Source organism: Neltuma alba, unplaced genomic scaffold (assembly GCF_004799145.2).
Source record: "Neltuma alba isolate B1F8T4 unplaced genomic scaffold, ASM479914v2 tig00010136_pilon, whole genome shotgun sequence".
NCBI lineage: Eukaryota > Viridiplantae > Streptophyta > Magnoliopsida > Fabales > Fabaceae > Neltuma > Neltuma alba.
Genome location: NW_021635083.1, coordinates 296,458 through 303,727, shown reverse-complemented (window position 1 = coordinate 303,727; position 7,270 = coordinate 296,458).

Here is a 7,270-nt window from a genome sequence, read left to right as displayed (position 1 = left end):
GAGGCTCTTGAGTGTTGTTACTGCAATAATTTGATGTGGAAGTGAAAGATAGAGTGGTAACGTAAACCATGTAACGGATCATTTGAGTAGACTGCCACTAGAGATGAGGGGAGTATTAGATTCTGATATTATTTGTGATTCATTCCTTGACCAATCTTTATGTGCATTGTCTGTTTCTCAATAATGGTTTGCCTATTTAGTCAACTATCTCCCTACAGGTCTAATCACTTATCACTTGACTACTTTTCAGATTCAAAAACTCAAAAGTAAAGCCTCCTACTATATTTGGGACCCACCGCACCTATGGAGATTGTACGCTGACCAACTGATTAGAAGGTGCATTCCTAAGGCTTGAGCCATTTTAGAAGCTTGTCATGGCACCTTATGTTGGAGACATTTTAGTTCTAGGAGATTGTTAGATATTTGGGACCCACCACACCTATGGAGATTGTTAGATACATGTTTTTACTGGCCTATCCTGTTTAGAGATGCTTTCATTTATTGTAAGGCATGTGATAAATGCCAAAGATTTCAGGGGGTGAGTAAAAGAAATGAGATGCTGCAACAACCATTCTCTTCTGTGAGATATTTGATGCTTGGGGGATAGATTTTATAGGCCCTTTTCCACCATCTAATAGCTATACCTACATCCTTCTAGTTGTAGACTACCTTTCTAGGTGGGTAGAGGCCATCCCCACATGAAAAGATGATGCACCTACGGTTTCTAAGTTTCTGAAGTCTACCATCTTTAGTAGATTTGCAGTACCCAAAGTGTTAATCAGTGATTAGGGAACCCATTTCTACAACAAGTTGCTCACTAGCTTGTTGGCTAAATATAGAGTTTGCCACAAAGAATCCACCCCATACTATCCTCAAACCAATGGATTAGCAGAGGTGTCAAACAAAGAAATTAAGAGAATTCTGGAGTGAATTGTCAAGCCATCTAACAGAGACTGGAGCTTGAGGTTGGATGATTTATTGTGGGCCTACCAGACCGCCTGAAAGACACCAATTGGGATGTCTCCATACCAGATCATCTATGGAAAGTCATGTCACATCTCAATAGAGCTGGAGCATAGATCTTATTGGGCGGTCAAGAGCTGTAACACTGATCTTGAGGAAGTTGGACTGAACAAACTTCTTTAAATTCAAGAACTTGAGAAAATGGGGTTGGATGCCTACCATAGGTCAAACATCTACAAGCAAAAGACTAAGATCATTCACGATGCCAACATCTTGAGGAAAAGGTTTAAGGAGGGTGACAAGATGCTAAGGTATCGAGCTCCATTCAAGTTCAAGAAGGGCAAATTCAAGACGAGCTTGGATGGACCTTACATCGTAACAAAACTGCATGATTTTAGGATGATAGAGCAAAAGAAGGAGGCCACAGGTAAGATATTCCAATGCAATGGTCACCTCTTCAAGCTTTATGAATAGCCCACTCCGCCTTCTTAAGGCCATGTCATCTCTTTCCTCTCCCTCTTACTTTTCACATGAATTAGCTTATGTCTACATTATTTTGCTGTGACTGTTTGAGATTGTGAAAGGGATATCTTTAGTAGAAGTAGTTTTAAAATCCTGTTGGTTTTGTTTGTTTTGAATAATCTTTCCTTGCTTTGATTTGGATTTAATTGTGATTATGCTTCTATTCTGTCACCACCATACACTTAACTACATTTTTGAGTTTTCCTACCCTTGTACATAGCTGTTTTCTTCTCTCTAGATGGGTGATGTGTTGTGCTTCAATCCTGAATTGAACTTCACAACTTCTACCTTTGTTTTTTTTGTTTTTGAGCTTTGTGTTTTGGTATGTGACTGTGTGCTGCAATGAGAACATTACTTTAAGTGTGTGGGGGTGGAAGGTTTTGCTCCTGTTGAGCTCAAAAGTGGTTTTATAATTGTTTGTTAGGTTATTCCTTCTTATGGGTGGTTCTTGTTGAAACTTGCCAAAATTTTTCAAATTTTTGAAAGTTTTGAAAGTTTTCCCAATCTTGCATCACTTGTTTTTGAGTTTTGTATTGAATTGTTGACAATCTGGTGATGGATTGCTCAGTTGGGTTGTTATAATAGATATATTGGTTAGTGGTTTTGGTATAGGGTCTTAAATTTGACGTTTTTCAGGGTTTAGAGAGTCAGAGAACTCTTTGTGATCCCAGGTCACGACCTCAACCTCCTTTCTTGGCTTGGTGCTTTTTGTGTACTCGGGTCACGGCTTCACTATTTTCAGGTTGCGACATGGACCCTTTTTCTGTACAATACTTTCCTTCTCTTTGCTTTTTGCAATGCTGTATAGGAGGAACCTTTTTAAGCTACTTTTGCATGTTTTTCAAGAAAATCGTTGCCTTTTTAATCTAACCTTATTACATCAAACAACTTTTCTGAAAAACACAATATTCTTGAGTCTTTAAGAATTCTGGATTTTGAAAATGATTTCTCTAAGACTTTATGGGTACCTTTGAGATCCAAGTATGTTTTTAAGTTATTATTTTGATCTTTTTAATCACCACCATGTGATTCTCTTTTATGATAAGTGTCCTAATGCTTTGTGACTAATACATGTTTATTGAAACTTTGTGTATGAGCATTTGAGATATGAACCCCTTGTTGAAAGGATTTTCTTGAACCTTAATTCCTAAATTGAGTGATTATGCATTGGTTTGTATCCTCTAGAACTTATCTTAGTTCTTGGTCAAAATTACATGTGCATTTATGATTTTTAAATATGATAGAGGCATTCTTTTTTACACCTTTTTACCCAAACACAATCCACAAACATTTATCCATTATTTAACCCTTTGATCCTTCACTTCCTTCATTTTATTCACATTTTGAGTGTTTAAGCTACAACTTTCACCTAAGTTTATTTCATCTGTACATTCAAGATTTTCCTGACCTTCATGGGTCTTTTTTAGGAATATCATTTTGAATAAAAAAATAATAAAAAAGTAAAACAAAGAAGAAAGAAGAAAGACAAAAAAGAAGAGAAAAAAACAAAAAAAAAAGGGGAGAAAAAGTACGTGTTAACAAACTTAAGCTACTGCAACAAAATAAAGTTAAATAAAGTATTCCCTTGGTGGTAGAAGAATAGGATCTGAACTTCTTTGTTTAAGAATAGATGATATTTAACTCACGTTACTTTCATTCTTGACACTTAATTTCACCACATTTCCAATCCATTTCGCCTTTTTATCATTACAACCCTAAAAGCCCTCTTGATTTCTAACTTGAATACTGAATAGCAATAGAGATTTTAGAGTTATTACAAGCTTATGGTAGGATGTTTGCTACTTGAATTTTGAGTGAAAAGAACCTCAATGAAGAGAGAAGAGTGAGCTAAAACACTTACATCCCTTGAGCAAATCTCTGTTGTTCATGTACTTAGAGTTAATTGCATTTTGTATCTAATTACTTGGCATTATTCATGTTATCATTTTTGTTTTCCTAAGGGGTGTTGATTATTTAGTTCTTAAAATCCCTTTTGAACATACTGGTTTCCTTGATTGTGCTTGTACTTTCTTTGAAATGATTCAAGTCTTTGTCTAAGAGTACAGAGGTTCAAGTGTGAGGGAGTGACAAAACCTTATTTTTATATGGTTTTTTCAATTATTTTCTGATGTTTTACAACACTTTTACCCTCATTATACATGCATTTATAGCCATTTGATTACATTCATGCATTGTATTTTGTTGTTTAAGGGGTAAAAAGGATCAATTTTCCCTCCCTACTTGTAATTGCCTTGATTTGTAATCAGTTAGTCTTTACAAAACCCTTTGTTGTGATTTTTCAGGCAAATGGAGAAGGACTTGAGACCCAAGATGGAGCCACAAAGTTATAAAGATCAAAACATAAGATTTAGAGTGTTTTGCCTCCTCAGGTCGCGACATGGACTGCTGAAGTCGCGACCTGGATACCGTTTTAATAGAACTATGCGTTTTGAAGCTAAATCAAGACTGAATACTTTTTGTCTCCTCAGGTCACGACATGATATTTTAAGGTCGTGACCTGGGCCCCCAAGTCGTGACTTATTATGCTTCGTAATCTACTGTAGTCTAATAGGTATAAATAAGCTTTTTTTTTTTCAAGTAAATATAATTGAATAACAGAAAAGGTGATGATTCTTGATATTGATACAACATATGTAAAGCATAGACTCAATCATTAGATATTTAGAAAGTAAAAAGAACTTACTTGATTGATGTCTTGATCGATAACCCTTTGACTGATCACATTATCAATTAATTACAAAGAATTAGACATAACATATGTATGCATTTATCGAGTTTATTATAGATCATACAATGATAGAATAAGTGATTGATAAATGATTGCATACAAACAAAGTGATCTTAGCAAGTGAAGTTCTTTTGAACTCTGTGCAAGGTTTATTTCTTCCAAATTTGTATGGCTTTGTATCTTTAAAAAGAAAATAAAATGATTAAAGAAGGCTGAGAAAAGCTTAAAGATAAAATGAAAATATGCTTTATGAAAAATCATAGTGAAGAGTTGTTTAAGGGATGAATTGATGCATTGATCGAACAAATGATCGATTATAGCTTGATCCAACATCTCATCGATAATCCTAAGTTATTGTGAAAATCCCTTTTAAACATAATGATTTGACACTTGATCAATAAAGGTTTGATCAAACAAGTGATTGAAAAAAATAGTTTAAGAAGACTTAGACAACTATACACAAAGATAAGTCGATGATCGATTAAAGACTATAAAAAGCTTGATTTAGAAAATACCAGAGTAAGGCTTTAATCGAACAAGTGATATGGAACAGTATAAAAAAGTCTTGATGAAATGATGCAGAAGGATATGATGATGATGATTGATTACATGATCGATCATTGACTGTGTAAACCTTGTTTTGTAATCTAACAGAGAACAATTTGATAGAACACATTATCAATTAACCAGAAGTAATTTGTCAAATAATTTTAGAACAAGTTATTGATAAAGTAATGATTGATAAAGTGATGGATGATTCATAAACTATTTAACACAATAAGTAAGTTAAGGAAAGTTACCAATTATCTGAGTCATTATCAATTATGGCTTCATCGATCAGGTGATCCATAATCCATCTGTTACACGAGATGAAGTTTATTCCTTTTTCCTGACACCTTATCGATCAACCATTTATCAATCGATCACTGGATAATCTCTTGAAACATCTTATATTCAACTAGTTCTATCAATGATCGATCAACACATTTATCTATCACAGTGAATTATCTAAAATGTGATCGGTTAATCATATTAGTAAATGATCACATAATACTTTAACAATTATCTAGCACATATTCGATTAACCAGTGATCAAACACTTGATCGATTAACTTAATAATTATGCAGAGAAACTTAAAACTTAGTTTGTTATCATCAAAACCTTTAAATACGACATTCTCCCTCTTTTTTATGATAATAAAACATAGGAAAATATTTAACACTTGAGGAATAAGAATCTAAGCAATTGATTAGAATAAATCTGCAGAATAGCTAGTAAATTCAGAAACTAATAATTCGAAAGCTATAAACTGATAGTAAACTGGGAAATGTGCATAGACTGATAAACTAAAAATCCAGTAAACTGAAATTCATGTATAAAAATACACCAGAATTCAACAACCTTAGAAGAAAAGATTTGAAAACAACAAATTAAATCTAGTCTAAATCATCAGAATTCTTCTCCCCCTTTTTGTCAGCATCAAGAGAGGAGGTGGAAGGAGAAGAAAAGGAAGGTAAAGTGAAAGGAATAGGAAGAGGAGGAAGCTATGAGATGGGAGAGAGAAAGCTTGAGAGATGTGAGGTAAGGGTTGAGGCTGAGATGGAGGCACTGGAATAATGGCAAGTGAGGTAGAAGATGTGGAGATAGTGTAACTAGTGTGGTTTCTGAGGGTGTAGGTTCAATGTGTGGAGGTGAGGATGGATAAGAGAATAGGTCCTCATAAGAGAATGAGGTGTTAGGACAGAGAAGTAGTAGAGAGGGAGGCAACCAATTTCTTTAGTTCATGAAGCCCCTTGTCTACTATATCAAATCTCCAAGAGACTTCTCTCTCTAATACTGCCATAGCTTGTCGATAAAGGTCCAGGACAGTGTACAATCCCTTAAATTTCCTATCAGACACCTCTCCATACTCCTTGGCAGTGGCATACACCCTTGTCTCAAACTCTTACAGCTCAGTGTGGAACATTTCTCTAATTGTATTACCATAAAATAAAGGTGCAGAAGTCTGAGTAGGATCTGCAGTGGACTCAGCTTCATCTTGAGCTCTGGAAGTACTAGCAATTGGTTGTTTCCCTTTCCCTTCATTGGTCTATGTTTGCTTCTGGGAGGGATAAAAGGGCATTGGATTGATTCTGAAAATGGGTATTTTTTCTTTGGCTTCCCTGGGCTCCAAGTGTGCAATGTTATGCACTTGGAGGAAGTATAAGACCAGTTGAGGATAAGGGATAGGGGTAGACTTAGATTTGAAAGAAATGAACTTTTTTATTTCACTGAAAATTAGTGCCCCAATGTTGATTTTCTCCCCACTGATAATCTTGGCCAGCAAAAGATAATCATCTTAATTCAAGTGAAAGAAGCTTCCAAATTTATTCACCATGCTTCTAGAGTATATATAGTAGATTATTCGATAATAATCACACATTTGTTTTGGTGGGAAACTTAGTTCTAGGTAATCATCACTTTGCATTAAAACCTTATAAGCTTTCATAGCATTCATGTCAGGTCCTTTGACATGATCTTGAGTTCCCAGTAACTCATTGATCTTGGCTGTGGTCAGAATGATAGTTCTGCCTCTGAGTTTGGTAGATATGTAGCTATGCGCCAAATCCATTTTTTTATCATATTTTTTTTCGCGACCTCCATATTGCAGTAGAATCTTCTAACTACTTCTAGACAGTAGTCTTCTCTGATGCTTAACTTGTTTTCATGGTATTCTAATGGGTTCGATAAATCCAAGCTGGTTTTCTCATTGGTTTTTAGGCTTTTCAAATCAACAGATACTACTGGGCAGAATTTTCTTGTTGCAAAATTAGTTTTAAACTTGCCTATATCAACATCTTTATCTAATTCCCCAATTAAGAAATCATCAGCAAGAGCAAGCTGAGAGGGAATAACTTAAGTGGGAATTTAGTGAGATGCCTCTTCACTGGCCTTCTGCTTTTTCCTTCTCAGTTGTTTAGGAACTAAGATATTGAGTGATATGTCCATAGCTTTCTGAACTGAGACCTTATCATTGGATTCAGGCTTTGATTCTT